The following is a 15,941-nucleotide window of genomic DNA, read 5'->3' on the forward strand; positions in this document are numbered from 1 at the left end:
TGGTAAGGCGACCGCTCTCGATAAACGGGAAATCTGGGTTCGAATCCCGGTCCGGCACAGATTTTGAGTGTCATCATTCCATTATACAGCTCATGGTTGTTCATACCCGCAACTGCTAATTCATTTAATGTAATTCAGAATGGTGTCGTGGTGCCGCTCTCCCTTTGAATTCAGTGAACCCATACACAAGAAGCAAAGCGGCCAACCAATAACGGAAAATTAAACTCGAGACAGAACACAACAATGCAAGTTTGAGGCGAAGACTGAAGTGGGCACTACTGATGTCTACAGCAACTATCGTGCGTGAATGAAACAAGGTTGTTTCCAAACGAGACACACTGTGCAAACCTTCAACATTTGCCACTGTTGTACAGATGTTTTCAGTGCAAAAATAAACGGAGGTAAGAAATTCACCGAAATGAAATTTCGTCTCAAAGGAGACACCAGTGGCAGTATAACTAGAAGTTTCGTTGTGTTTCACCTCTGCACCGTATCCTTATATAACGTGTTTTTCACCATTAAAGTGTTATAACTTACACTAAAAAAAGATCAACTCCTACGCTTTACATGAAATGCTGATTAATATCCGCGCAGACAGCAACTTGTTTGCGAGGCAAAGTTATATTTGTATAAAATATGTAGTTAGATGACATTTTCTTCGAGGTAATGTAATTTACGAGTACAGCTGCATACAAATACGATAAACAGAATCTGAATCCACGCGCAGGTGCAGGCTCACTAATAATTACTATGAGTTTAACCCGTAAATGAAATTTCTTATGTGTTGGCAGTGTATGACATTGAAGAAAAAAATGATGATTCTTGAATCAGATATAATGTCTATAGTGTATAAACATCTGGTGCAGGTCGAATGCTGAAGGTATGAATAGTGCACCCAAGTTAGCACAACAAAAAAGGACAAACCTTAGCAAAGGTATTTCCCAAAATATGGTTCCACTGCTGTAATAACAAGATTTAATTCGTGTTCACAAACAACTAAGTACAACAAAACCTCAGCAGATCCACATTAACACGTTTTGTAGATCAATAAATATATCTTTGAATGAATTTTTCCGTCGTGCAAGTGATCACATGCTCTGCAATTATTTGTGTTTCCGAGACATTCATTCTAGAATATATAAATATAAAAAAAAGTTTTACATCACCTCGATTCCGAGAGTTCCGGAACCTGTACAGAAAATTCGAATAGAGATCAACATAAACTTCATTTCCGCAGTTTTTATTGCTCATGAAAACCACACATTGCATGTTGTACCACCATACAGCGAGACCTTCAGAGGTAGTGGTCCAGATGGCTGTACACACCGGTACCTCTAACACCCAGTAGCACGTCCTCTTGCATTGATGCATGTCTGTATTCGTCGTGGCATACCATCCACAAGTTCATCAAGGCACTGTTGGTCCAGATTGTCCCACTACTCAACGGCGATTCGGCGTATATCCCCCGGAGTGATTGGTGGGTCACGTCGTCCATAAACAGCCCCTTTCAATCCATCCCAAGCATGTACGATAGGGTTCATGTCTGGACAACATGCTGGCCAGTCTAGCCGAACGATGACGTTATCCTGAAGTAAATCATTCACAAGATGTGCACGATGGGGGCGCGAATTGTCGTCCATGAAGACGAATGCTTCGCCAGTATGCTGCCGATCTGATTGCACTAACGGTCGGACGATGGCATTCACGTATTGTTAAGGCGCCTTCCATGACAACCAGCGACGTACGCCGGCCCCACATAATGCCACCCCAAAACAGCAGGGAACCTCCACCTTGCTGCACTCGCTGGACAGTGTGTCTAAGGCGTCCAGCCTGATCAGGTTGACTCCAAACACGTCTCTGACGATTGTCTAGTTAAAGGCATATGCGACACTCATCAGCGAAGAGAACGTGATGCCAATCCTGTGCGGTCCATTCGGCATGTTGCTGGGGCCATCTGTACCGCGCTGCATGGTGTCGTGGTTGCAAAGATGGACCTCTCCATAGAGGGCAGGAGTCAAGTTGTGCATCATGCAGCCTATTGCGCACAGTTTGAGTCGTAACACGACGTTCTGTGACTGCAGGAAAAGCATTGTTCAACATAGAGGCGTTGCTGTTAGGGTTCCTCCGAGCCATAATCCGTAGGTAGCGGTCATCCACTGCAGCAGTAGCCCTTGGGCGGCCTGAGCGAGACATTTCATCGACAGTTCCTGTCTCTCTGTACCTCCTCAAGCTGCCCTTCAAAATTTGTATGATGAACACTTAAGAATTTAGCAACCAAATCTTCCTTTTAGAAGTAAAAATTAAACAGCGTAGCACTGACGTTGGAAAAGGATTTCGCCTTTAAGTAAATCTTCCGCACCATGTGGCTTGTCCTCGGTTTTGTTTCGCGAACGACAGAAATATAGGTAGGGCTCACGTCATTTCAGCATCTATCACAGTTCCAGAATCTAATGTCTTTATACGCTTAAAATTCGCTGAGAAGCTTTCCAGTCCCAAAGGCATAAGGGTTACGGATCTGAAATGACTCAAACTAGCTAAAGTGTCCCCAGTCTTTCAGAAGGAAGAATCGGCGAAGAAAAGGAGATGCGGAGAAAAAGGGCAGGATAACATCACATGGGCTAAGGCGCCAGAGAATAACTTCCTTCATACTAGACGACGTTGTAGAGGGTAAAAACTGTGTGGAGAGGCTATAATACACACCAAATAAATAGTTGCGGATATAAGGTGCTAGGGCTACTCTGAGCAAGGGATACGGGAAATAAGTCAAGGATATGATCAGCCTGTGTCTGGTTCCGAAGCCGAGTTGATTTTTTTCGAGTTCGAAGTCGAATTTCAGATGAAGAGTGGATTAACAGTACCTAAACTCTGCTGAGGCAGAAAACACTCCTGTACACCGTTTTATTTTCGGAATCACGACGTACTTGAGGCTAGAGCAAGGAGAAAACGGGACGTAGAGAACCCTAGTCCCTGAGACTAATTAAGAGTATTTAAAAACCGTTCTGTTAATTGTCGCCTTCCGTGCGTATTTTAGTAATCGCAGTAACTTTCGTACTTATCCTTTTTTTCCTCTCTGTGTCACATTTTTAGTTATTAGATTGTTTATTGCAGATACCACATTTTTTCCTTTTTCTAATATTATATCGAGGGTAGTTATAATGGTAACAATAATAGCAGTATTAATATAAGTTAAGTGTCATAGGCTTCTCTGAATAAGGAATTGCTGATCACCACGCACTGACGGAGCGCTCATCCGCCAGCAAGGAATCAGATCAGAATAATACAACGGATTTTTTTTGAAACGACATTAAAATCATGTTTACCTGAACGTAGTCACTCCACATATAGCAGTGAAAAATATTTATTGCGATTACAGTTTCTACATTTAATCGTTGTCAAACACTGTGAAACGTGATGTGCTGGAACATAGTTTCTAGCCACCTGAATCCAAATACGTATGGTGGTGTAAGGACATCCATTCTTCCAAACACCATTTGAGCACGAGCCATTTGACAAACAGAACAACACCAACCAGCCTGCATAAAAACGAAAGTACACCCACAACATAACCGAAAAACAACATGATTACTGTTACTGTTCTGCTTGCCACATGGTGTGTGGAAGAGCCAGTGTGGTTATACCACCATTATTTGGGTTCAGGTTGCTGGGAACTATATTGCAGCATGTTAGAACTTAACGCTGTAGAGTCGGCTTTTAAATCCCACATTACATGACAGTGATAAAATGTCGAAACTGTAGTCGCAACAAATATTTTTAACAGTCATTAAGTAGAATGATCACTTGCACTAATAACACTAAGGCTGTGACCTAGTTGTAAAATTTATGCGAATTCTGTGCAACTTGCATAAAATTGCCTGTAGGCCATATTATTTACTTAGGCGATGGACCATAATAAACATAAATAAACGTCACAACATCCACCAAATTACGGTTCCATCAGCTAATGAACTGGTAAATATTTTCTAGACTCAAAGTATGACGTAGCTATATCTGTACAATATATACACAAAGCATTGGTAGTTCTCTCCCCTAAGATATAATGACACTGCTTAAACACATCGCTGACTAACAAATTAATATATTAAGTAGCTATAAGGTCATACAGAGGTTGTTGCACATTTCCTATTAAAGAATGTCACGGGCTGTAGAGGGGACTTTGTAGCTAAAGTTTTGGTAAGAAACCCAAGTTCGGAAACGTACCGTTTGGATATAAAGTAAGTTTGAAGATCGGATCAGTTTCAAATCTCCCGCTTCGCGGTATGTTTCTAATGGTAGAGTTGGACAACGTACGTATCGACACCGTTTTCCGCGTCGCCTCAGTCCATCATATATCATATACAAAACGGTTGCGAGAAACGTACGTTCGCAGCTATGCTTGTTGCCTGTGGTGCCCTACGGAGACGGACCAGGGTTTGTGAACGGTATACATCAAAGCATGCTTTCCGGACACACCTCGTGCAACTAGCAGCTGGGTCACCACGTGGAGCAGCTAGTGAAGGCTAATTGTCTGCGCTGTGTGCGTACCGTGAAGCGGGAAATTTAAAAATGATCCGATTTGCAAACTTGTTTTACATCCAAACAGTACATTTTCGGATATAGATTCCTTATCAAGACTGTCTCGCAAGACCCCTAGAAACCTGAAACTGTAATTATGAAACACCGTATATAACAAATAAAGGACAATGTGGGAAAAACATCGGCAGGAAGTGAGATCGAAGGTAACTACGAGTTCCAGAGTCGAAGAAAAACGAGATGTTTCTCTTTTCATTGCGGACACATTTAGCCTGGGGTTACCCTCGATGTATAATACACTGTTGTATGAAAACATTTGTGAGCAATCACTGTGCACTTTCAGTGTTTCCAGAAGAATGGCTTTCAAGAGCTGAAAATACAACCTAAGATTGCCACTTGGAATTTACCTGTGTGCTGTCATCACGATGATTTACTGATTAAGCATTGGTATTTTTCCAAATTACTTCTCTGAATTTGACCCCTTACACCCCCTCTCTTTAATCAAAAAATACCGCAAGTGTGCTTGAGTGTAGGGCATAAATTTTGAAATGTGTCTCAGTAACTAAACAGTACACACCACAGGTATCTTTTTTTTTTTTTTTTTTTTTTTTTTTTTTTTTTTTTTTTTTTACTGCTGCTGCTACACGTAACACAAGCAGGAACATGACACAGCAAACATTTTCAAAGTGAAAGTAATCACATTCCGATCTTAAGTTTTAAAGATATGAGCACAGTTTTATTTTTTCCTTTGTTAAATTAGCTTCTCGCAGCAAAGTGCTTTAGCTGTATCATATGACAAAACACAGAAAAATAACTGCAAGATCAATTTCGGATCAACTTTGTACCTGGAAATGTAACTTCTGCTGTTACATTGTACCTCTGACGACTCTACGCATATTTCCTCTGCAGCAGTGACTGTTTGTGTCAGCTGTTGATAACCTAAGTAACTGAAAATCTATTTGTGACAAAATAAAAACTGTTAATATTTACGTAAGAAAAGGCATATACAGGGTGTACATAAAGTTCGGGAGCACTTTCAATTATTTATTGCGCAAGAAACAACATTGTACAGATATCTTACATATGTCATTTTGGAGAGAAACCCTGAAAGCCTTTTTTCTCCATGTATACCACCATAGCGTAGTTTGGTAATTTGCCGAGTCAGCGATAGTCGCAAATATGGCGAGTTCAGGTGCGGAACGAGCTTTCTTTGTGTTGGAGTTCGACAAAAACAAGTGTGCCACAGCTGTTCAACGGATGTGTAGAACCAAGTACGGTAAGAAGCCACCAACAGGGAAGGCCATTTACCACTGGCACAACAAATTCGTTACGACTGGTTTTTGTCGAACACCAACACACAGAAAGCTAGTGTTAGGGAATAGCTCTGACTATCGACAAATTACCAAACTACGCTATGGCGGTATACATGAAAAAAAATCTTCCATGGTTTCTCCTCAAAATGAGATATGTATGATATCTGCACAATGTTTGGTTCTTGTGCAATAAATAATTGAAACAATTCCAAGACTTTATGTACACCCTGTATAACAACGATCTCAACAATTCTGTAGGCCTGCAGTGTGTGAGAATAATTTCACAGCATACGCTACTTACATGAATTTTTGTTTTCCGAGAATTAAAGTAACGTAAAATGCCCAATTTTGCGACGAGTTCTTAATTTCAGATATTGCAAGTAAGTGCTGTTATCAAGTGCACAATCGGTGATACAGTGGCGAACAGCCGCGCATCCCGATGACATCGGTGTTACATCGTAAAGCTGAAAGAAGGCAGCGGTGTCTATGTGGCAAACAGTTTTCTCTCTTGCAGATATCTGAGATTTTGCTTGAATCTTTCTTTGCTCCATTTCTTCAGGCATTCTCATGTGTGAACATATGAATCAATGAAATAATGCCTCAGTGTGGGGCCCAATGAAAAGTATGAATTGAAAATGACTTACGTAAATTTAACAGCGGATGCTCCGGTGAAGGTGAGAGGACAAATAGCTGATATCAAGTAGTGTATTAGCGATCAAGGAGCCAACCTTACGAGCAGCATCTAGTCAATGAAAATATGTTATTAAACGGTGTTACTAATGTCGAAAATTAGCAAAGTCATGCACTATAATTCTTAGGACTGTATAGGCTGAGTTGCTTGGTTAGTAGTGAGATTTACAGAAGATATCTCAGGCTAGGAACTACATATTCCATATTATGGATATTGGCAGCAATCCAGTAATCTATAATAGTGTGAGAGTCTGAATGCAGGAGCGATAAAAGTGAGTATTGATCCTGTTCAGAATTCTGCGGTTTCACAGGTACAAGACATTTCTTATGTTATTGCTGATTTGCTGTTAATGGTGAAGATTTAATTGGTACTAACGCTGAAGTGAGTTGTGAGGAAGCTGTTAACGCTAGAGTGAGTACTGACAGCAAAAATGATGTAATCACTGATGATGCAGTTGATTTTTTGTTGACAACGAATAAATTAGAAGCAAAAATGAGGGAAATTCAATTTTTAACTATGAAAGGAAGACAATGTCATAAGATGAGATTACTAATGAAAACTATCTGAGACTGGGGGATAGTTAGATGAAATGACTAAGAAGATACAAGAAGGATACGACATCACATTAGGGAATAATTAGACTTACAAAGATAGCTGTCCCTACAGTCACAGGGGCTGAAAAGAATTTGCCTGTCTAGGACAGCAGACGTGTAAGGCCAAGAAATTCAAATTTAGCGTGAGAAATTATTACACAACAGGAAATAGAAAAGAGTGGTTCAAGAAATGCAGGCAAGGAAGTACAGGCAGAATGTAAAGGGAAAAAAAGATCAGGTTTGACATTGACTTAGAGTCAGGAATAAAGAAAAATCATGTGACTGGAATAAAGAAACACCTATAGACTGAGTTATCCTAACTCCAAAAAAATTGATAGGTTTAAATAACATCTGTGACATGGAAACGTATAAAATATGAGTGGATGGTAAAATATTTGAATACGCATAGAGGTGCATTTGTTTTCTGCCATTAAGAATAGACAATGTTTATGATAGAGATGTGAGATTATTATTGTTGTCATCTAGATAGTTCTGGCCATTTTAATCAGTAAACTGTATTTTTTTGTAATCGTCTGCAACACATTACAACAGAGTTCTATGTGTATAATTACACTGTGAACTGAATATTTGGTTCTCTTGCACTTCCATTGTTCTAGAAATCAGATCCCGCATTAAAACACTGAACTGAGCGTTCAGTATTATGAATTTCAGTTTTTTTACTGTACAGTATGCACAGTTTTCATTTAATATGTTTTAGCAGACTGTTTTCAATTACATTGTTAGAGTGAATGTGAAATATGAATGTGATGAGTGAATGAATTGCAGACTGGATGTTAATCGTAGCTCAATTGCACGTGCGGAAAATTGGAGTTATCCTGAGCCAGAGCACTGTAGATCACTGAAAGGATTCAGCCTTGGTGCTTTGTAAAAAGACAAGAGACTCTGACTGTCCCCTCGCAAACAGGACGTGATAAGTCAGTGTGTGCAAGTGCGTCTGTGAAAACTGAAAGTGACGCTTAGTAGGAATTTCTGTTATTGCAGTGAGTGTTCTATGAATGGAATCCGTACTTCTCTGAAGATTTTTTAAATTGTTTCAGCTGTAACATTTTTCCACGATTTTTCACAGTAACAGGCTTTCACAAAAAAGATTTATAATGGACAAAATTAGATTATGAACTTTTTGTCTGAAGTGGTATTCCTGCTTTCCCAATAATTCTTTTGGAGACTAAGCAGAAGTAGGCCCTATCTATGATTATTTATCGCCCTGCTTTAGACGCGTAAATGCATATGTACAGCTCATAAATAAGTTTTCGTTTAAAATTGGTTTTAGATTCCGTTTTCATTGCACGGAAACAAAAACTGTTAGCTTTGTTGAGCTGCATGCCGAATGAATACTACAGAATAAAATTCTTCGTATCCAATTCGCGTTAACCTGATGGACTGACACCTTGAAAAATAATTTTTAAGTACTTATCAGATGAGAGCGCACTGCTTGACATAATTTTTGCATTGTCGTTTTAGTAAATGTGTATCTTCACCATACTACTATAACAAACTTCCATTTATTCCCACTGAACAAATGTTAAAATTTTCGCTTTGTATTTAGTCAGTGCTACTTATCTTCTGGACAACTATCACGTTCTTTTAAAACGTTACCTCTCATTTTATTCATGATAAGATTTTGGGAATTTTTGTGACAATACAAGGCATAAACCTCTTATAAATATAACCAAATGTTAATATGCGTCAACTTGGTCAAAGATATGCTGTAAGATGCACCAGATTAGTGAACGCTTTCAGTGTGGTAACGGCATGTTATTTTAGGCATTGTGCTTGTGGGAAAAGCCCAGCAACGAGAGAAACTTCCATTGTATAACATAGTAACCGAAGTAGTTTGATAAACAAGTTCAGTATCAACGAAACTTTAATAACGACAGTTATTCATGTATCAGAAAACATATACTATGACTGAATATCGTACTGTTTTTATCTATATCTGCATATCTGATGTAGGTCAAACCTTGCTGTTGATGAAATACAGAATATTTGTAATGCATGATACCGGAAACCTGAAGAGAGTATGTTATGGCATTATTCACTTCTCTTACATGTCTCCTAGTGTTTGGACCCATGACTTGCAGCGAATTATGAGGTACGCTTACGAACCTTTGGAATATAGGAGTTGAGGGGAACAGTTGAAAAAGCTATAAAAGTGAGCTATTCAATGAAGCAAAATAAATGAAAGGGAAAACTACAACAATGGAAGACTTAAAACTCTCATTATATTACATTCTGTTTGAACTGCGATGTTTCTTTTCCGTTCTGTAATACTGTCTAAACATTATAGGCATTTATATAAATCACATGCCACGACACGGCTTTCGCTTGGTCTAAAATCAGACCTTTCCATAAGGAAATGCAGAGACCTCAATCGCTAATTTTAAGCACAATAAGTAAGTAACCAAAATTTGGAAATCATACTGTCTGAAATTCAGCACCCTTTTGAACCAAAGTTTAATACGCCATTGTTCTTGTGTTTTAATATTATCTTCAGATAGAACGCACAACTTCCTTAGGGAGCTATTCATAAAGTGGAATGTCTAGGCAGTATTTAGTTCGAAATTCCAGTCTTAAACGTTTTCCATTGTAGAAAAATTAATTTTCCATGAAAAGTATCCAGAATATGCAGGTTTTAGCTTTCAATGGTAACGGAAAATCAGTAATATATTTTTAAGGCATCTCTGAATGTTGATGAAGTTTATTACAATTGTAAACTGATTTAGGCTAAAAACAATGTTTCAAGTGTGCAACAGAAATCTTCAAAATTTTATGGGATATGCTGATTCAATATAACAAGTTCACTATTGACATTGGCGTGGCGACAAACGCAACATGAGTCGGCCTGCATGCCTCACAGCCAACTTGTCGTCAATTGTTTGGCTAATTGTAGTAAATGTTTTCCTCTAGTTAATCGCTTTCCTCTCTTTCAGGCGCTATGCACAACTGATTGTTTCTGCCTATAAATTGTTGTATGCGCTGAGTTAGATTGTCCCGCCAGTAACATGTACCACATGGAAAGTAAAATTCTGTGAATTATACCCAAATACAGCCTTAAGGTTATATTCAAACAACGTTTCAGTTACTGTGAAGTCAGTTAGTATACAGTGACATTTACGTTAGCTCCAAGATGATATAACAGTGCAATATTACGAAAACAGCAGGCTACTTACAAAAGCATAAAAATGCACTTCCAAGTAGTCACATAATTCACGAGAAGCTTTTCGGCGGAAGCGACAGCAAAGACACACTCAAACAACAAGGAAACATTTAAACGTCAGACACGAAAATTGGTAGCGCGCGGAAGTAGAGACAAGCACATACGTGAAGCGAAACAATTGACAAGCGACAAACGAAACGATTTGCGCGAAAACGAGAATGGCTCTGGAAAGAATAGTAAACATGCAGTTTACTTGGAGCAATGAACATATAGCCAGAAACTTGAGAGCCATTGATGACACCCTGAGAAACTAGCACACGACAAACAAAACTGCAATCGACGAGTTACTTCGCATCGATGTTCGCCTGAAAAGGTACACTAAGCGACGTTATAACAAGCAAAGAAAAAAATCAGTGTACATAACTCTTTCATAATACGCGTATACAGGAACTTAACTGTTTTGCACATATAGGAAAGAACTACTTCTGACATGAAATGCATCATAATATCTGCTTACAGTAAGTGATGATCCTTTCTAAATGAGAAACGTGAAAACACCACCACCACGAAATATTTTGCACTCCAGCTTGAAACGGACTTAAATTAATATTCATCAGCTTCAGAGCCCTTACCTTACATGCTGCTTACAACTTCCAGAACGAAATGCCTAACTACATACGAAATTTTATTTGAAAAACGCTTCCGATATTAACAGTACACGTAACGATGTAACCTTTTAGCATGAAAAGCAATAACTGTTACTGCAGGACACTCACTTTATTATAAAGATATAATTATTTTTATGAAAATAGTCCAAGAAAATTAATGCAAGAACACAGAAACTTGGAACGGGTTATAACAGCGAATATTTACAATAAAATTTCCTGGTAATGGTATCAAGTTGAAGTTTTTGTAACAAAACAAGAGAATAAATCAGGAGAACTTTTTTCGTGTAAAGATTCCGTTTCTGATTATCTTCCTGAATAATGATCTATTTAAGGAAGAACGAAGCGTGTGGCTACGAAAAAGGAAGATAAGCAGCTAGGTAGACTATGAAGCCATTTTGACTATTTTTCGACCGTGACTGTAGAATATCTCTGGTAAGAACGCACAGTTCGGCTACTTACTTTGCATGCAGTTGACATACCGTTATTTTCCGCTCTTTCTTTCAAAAAAGATTAATGGATGAAATTAGGAAAAAGGACATGAAAAGAAAACTGAAGAGCATCGATTACAGACGCACGTCTACGCGGGTTACAACATTATCTGAACAAGCCTACGTGTGCAGGAGCTGGACTACAAACAAAGAGCAGTACAAAAATTCAGTAACCCGTCTGATGAAGCGTCCCGCAGTTTGAAAACTAGCTGAAATGTGAGTTCTCACCACTGGTGGCATTCACTTGTTATTTTTCGGGTGTACTCGCCACAGTATACGAATCTAATCTCTTCGTTCGCGCCTGCGGTGGAGATTTTAGAGAAAAGTTCGGCTGTCGCTTCCGATTGAAGTAACGATACTGCAACGTACACCTAGACTTGTCTGTCAATCTCGACCGCATATCTTCGTTGATTACTGCATACTGCGGCATCTTAGAACTTACGCTCCATATATTTTAGACTGTTGCAGTGTAATTACTTCTCGTTTCTCAAAATACTTAATATGGAGTTTCTAAATCTCCATGGCATCCTGTAGAAAAATATTTTATTGTGATCGCTTGCGCTAAAACTGCAAAAAAAAAAAAAAAAAAAAAAAAAAATTATTGTTCGTTTTCTTCTTCCGTAGTGGCTGAATCCCAAAGAAATTATTCTGTAAGCTCACAAAGTTACGTGGGCCGCGATTAAACAATAAAATCGTCAACTAAAATAACTGTACGATTTTATTTTATATTAATCTTCAGCACCCACAACTAAAAATTTTAGAATTTTGTTTAAGGTCATACAACAGCCTCTAAGAAGGCAGTGTTTCTTAAGCGATGCATGAAAATGGAACTCCTTTTTTTTTTTCAAATTTGCCTGTTACTCTACCCATGACAATAAATAAAGAAATCTTACGGAAATAGTACTCCTAACCTTTATCCGCAAAAGTAATGGGATAAATAGATAAACTATTGTTCCTTGTGATCAGACTGATAGGTCAGAAAAAGTCACCCAGTAAAACAAAGTTATATCTATAAGAAATGGAGTTCCCACATTTATTGCTTCTCTCATTGTTTTGTCTGAATAATAGGTAAATGTGAACAATCCATTAAATAAGCGTTACAGTAACGACAATCACAGAAAAAACTGTGTATTCATATTAAATAAAATTATATTCGAAAGACAAATACCGTTATAAATGAACGTTTACATTACTTTTTCTATAATATATGCAGTCCATAAAGCACAGTGCATTTTAATATCTTGCTAACAAAAGATCTCGTATTCGTTTAGTTTTATTAAAAATAAAAATTTCACAGAGCAAGTTGGGCTCTGGTATAAAGTAGGTTGTAACTGATAAACAGAAATAGAAACATAGGTATGAAAGACATGGCGCCCATTGTAGGAATCGGACTATCTGAAGATATTCCTCCTGCAGTGCAAAATATTCTACCATATTAGTTCGGAAGCAATCATTCATTCACTAGATGCAAAAAATGAGTGCTGAAAATAGCACTGTTATATCAGGAACACACTAACCAAAAATTTGGCCTTTACTTCCACCGATGCCTCTTTTACGATAAACAGAAGAAATAATTACAGGCATTACAAGAAACGAAGACTTATTATCAAATAAATATGACTACAGAAGAGGTAAAAATTTATCTACATGAGATCAGATTACGATAAGTGAATATCGAAAAACTATGAACAGTTCAGAAAATGAACGAAAAAGTAGAAACTAATGCCGAGCGAAAAGCCACCGCTTGTTGTTAACGATTCCAGAGTTTGTTGGTTGTATAGAAAATAAACGTGAAAGTTTATTAATCGCATCCTCTCCGTGAATGCTTTATTCTAGTGGTGTCACTTGTACAACTTTTCTACTTATACACTCACATTCAATATCACACATTCTGTAATATTTTTTGCGCAAACGCAATTTACATCTTTCAACTGTATACGTATGAAACCGTTCCGTTCGCGTAGAAGCGACGAAAACTATAAACAAAACAAAGCAGATTGCAGCGAGGTGTTTACAACATGAAACTTCCAGTTTATTGCTAATAATATTATCTGTAAAACACCAAGCACAAAATGCAGTCAACCATTTTATAATATAGTTTTAAAGCAATGACATCATGACACTACTCTGTGCAAGAAAGAAAAGCGCCTTGGTCAGGGACTGGAACACCACCTTCTCCATTACCATTGCGTCGCCTTTCAATACAAACACAGGACATTTTTCTTTGCTGACTGACGGACGGTTATACGCCTGGAGCATAAAATGGGTGTGATAGAAGCTGTGCAACTCGCTCTCTCGCAATTCTTTTCGGATTTAACCTCATAAGAAGTAATTAATAATACATAGATACAGATGCTAGCATTTCATCCGATGTCTCAATGGCGTCGATAAAACCTCAGGAATGAGAAAGGTGAAGGGAAAACCAAGTAATAATGTTATTTTACCAAACTATGTTTCCTGAGATCCATGCTTGTTATTGAAACAATGTTTTTAACTGCCGTAGTTTATTAAAGAAATGTCGTTACCCGTCTAGAATATAAGCAAACTAGAGGCAATTATTTCAAAAGCTCGAAATCGCAGAGGATGTAATACGAAATTTCAAAACAGGTAAACGGATCTTTTCATAAATTGGTATCTGCATTATGTCATGGACTTGAAATGAATCTTTCTCACATTTTATTAACAAAATGTTATATTAAACATTACTCCTTCTTATGCAAAACAACAATTGCCCGTCAATTAGCTTCAAATTAGTTTATTTTTAAAGTGATTGTTATTGGTTTCAAATTTCAAAAACTAGTGAAGCAATAATTCGAGGAACCAGAAACCAGCTTAAGATGAGGAGATGAATTTTTCTTTCAATCGATGGCTATTTTTCTTTTAAATAAAGTTGGCTTTACTCATTTGTGGCGACATTCTGCAATTTCGTTGTCACTGTGCAACTAAAAATAAAGTTCGATGGAAACTGACATTATTTTATTTAATACATGCGAGGAAGTTTACTAACCATATACAGAACGTAATACACATAGCGTTATTCTTTCAGTACTAATATAAGAGCTACTGCTCGGTTGCGATGCTCCGATTTTGACGAACATTGAACTACTGAGTTATATGTGTGAATAAATTTTCTCAGATTTTTTAAGAAAATGTAAACTTTATTTCCGTATACAAAGTTGTTTAACCTAGAACAGCCACACGCCACCAATTAGTTTCAGATCAGTTTATTATTAAAGTGAACGTTAATGGTTTCCAATTTCAGTATTCTATGAAACTAGAAGACACAGAAACAGAAACGAACTGATTATGATGAATTGTTGAATTTCGCAGTTTGTAAGCGCGTTTTTCTTGTAAATAAACTAATTTCTTATTGATGTGTGATAAATTTTGCTATTGGGTAAAAACTACGCGTAATTAGAAACAAAGTTCAATAGAAGTGGATAGAATTATTTTGTTAAATAAATACGAGAAAGATTGCTAATCATATACCTAATGTGATGCAGTGGCGTCATTCTTCCGTTACTGATATAAGAGCTGTTGCTCGTTTACGATACTCCAATGTCGACAAACATTGAACGATTGAGAAAATAAACGATGAGAGCAGCGGCGAATGGTGAGTGAAATAAAACGCCGCGTATCGGGCCATCGGCTGCCGTTGGCAGCGTCCTTGACGGGGCGGACAAGGCGTGGGCCTTGTATTTTTCTGTGCGCCGACCCGCCTGTCACGTCGCGTCATTAAAAATGGACGTCGCGGCGGTGGCGCGGCGCTGCGCCGAGCCCGATAAAAGACACGCACTCTGCCAACGTCTCACAAGGGCCCCCGGCAGGCTACTGGAGAAGAGAAGGCTAAGGTGTTTTCAGCCGCGGCCGCCTCAAGAAGAAGCGGCCCCCCTCCGCGATACCCGAGAGGCCGGCGTCTTGAGGAGCGACCGGGCGAGCCCGCCTCGCCCCGCCCACGGCCGGCCCGCGGGGCGTGGCCTCGCGCGCTGGGGGCGGAGCCTCGCCGACAATGCCAACATTCCCACGGCCCGGCCGGGCGGCGCGCGCGCTCAGCCTGCAGGTAGTTGCGTATACGGTGCGTGCCCGGCCCTAGCCTTCCAACGACTACCGCGTAGCTCCTACTTCTTCTCCTTCTTCTGCTCTGCAAGGCACCGCCAGGCTTCGAAATGGAGGCCGCCTGGGCTGACGCGGCCCACCAGGCCCTCGAGTTCTGTTTCGTCGCCGCAGGTGAGGACAGCGGCGCGATCAGCTGATCACCAAAACAAAACCGCCTCGTCTCCTAACGACACCAACGAGGCTTGAGAAAACGAAAACGAAACTCTTTCCTTTGAAAAAAAAAAAAGATGAAAAATTATTAATCTCGATTTGTCCCCTAAAAAAAAGTACGATACCCGCAGTTAAATGCTCTCTTCGTAGTCACTAACACGACAATGATTAACAATTTCAGTAGGTAAAAAATAATAATCTCAAAACTATGAAT

The 15,941-nt window shown here is 38.9% G+C and overlaps 1 long non-coding RNA gene across 1 annotated transcript in view; it reads right to left on the bottom strand.

Moving 5' to 3' along the window:
• The window catches only part of LOC124776528, a 44,776-nt gene extending 29,499 nt beyond the window's left edge, over positions 1-15,277 (bottom strand). Inside the window, exon 1 of the long non-coding RNA XR_007015631.1 lies at positions 14,951-15,277. This is a non-coding gene — a long non-coding RNA (uncharacterized LOC124776528). The remainder of the gene's footprint in view (positions 1-14,950) is intronic.
• Between the last annotated feature and the right edge of the window lie 664 nt (positions 15,278-15,941).

The sequence above is a fragment of the Schistocerca piceifrons genome, chromosome 2, assembly GCF_021461385.2.
Source record: "Schistocerca piceifrons isolate TAMUIC-IGC-003096 chromosome 2, iqSchPice1.1, whole genome shotgun sequence".
NCBI classification, from domain to species: Eukaryota; Metazoa; Arthropoda; class Insecta; order Orthoptera; family Acrididae; genus Schistocerca; species Schistocerca piceifrons.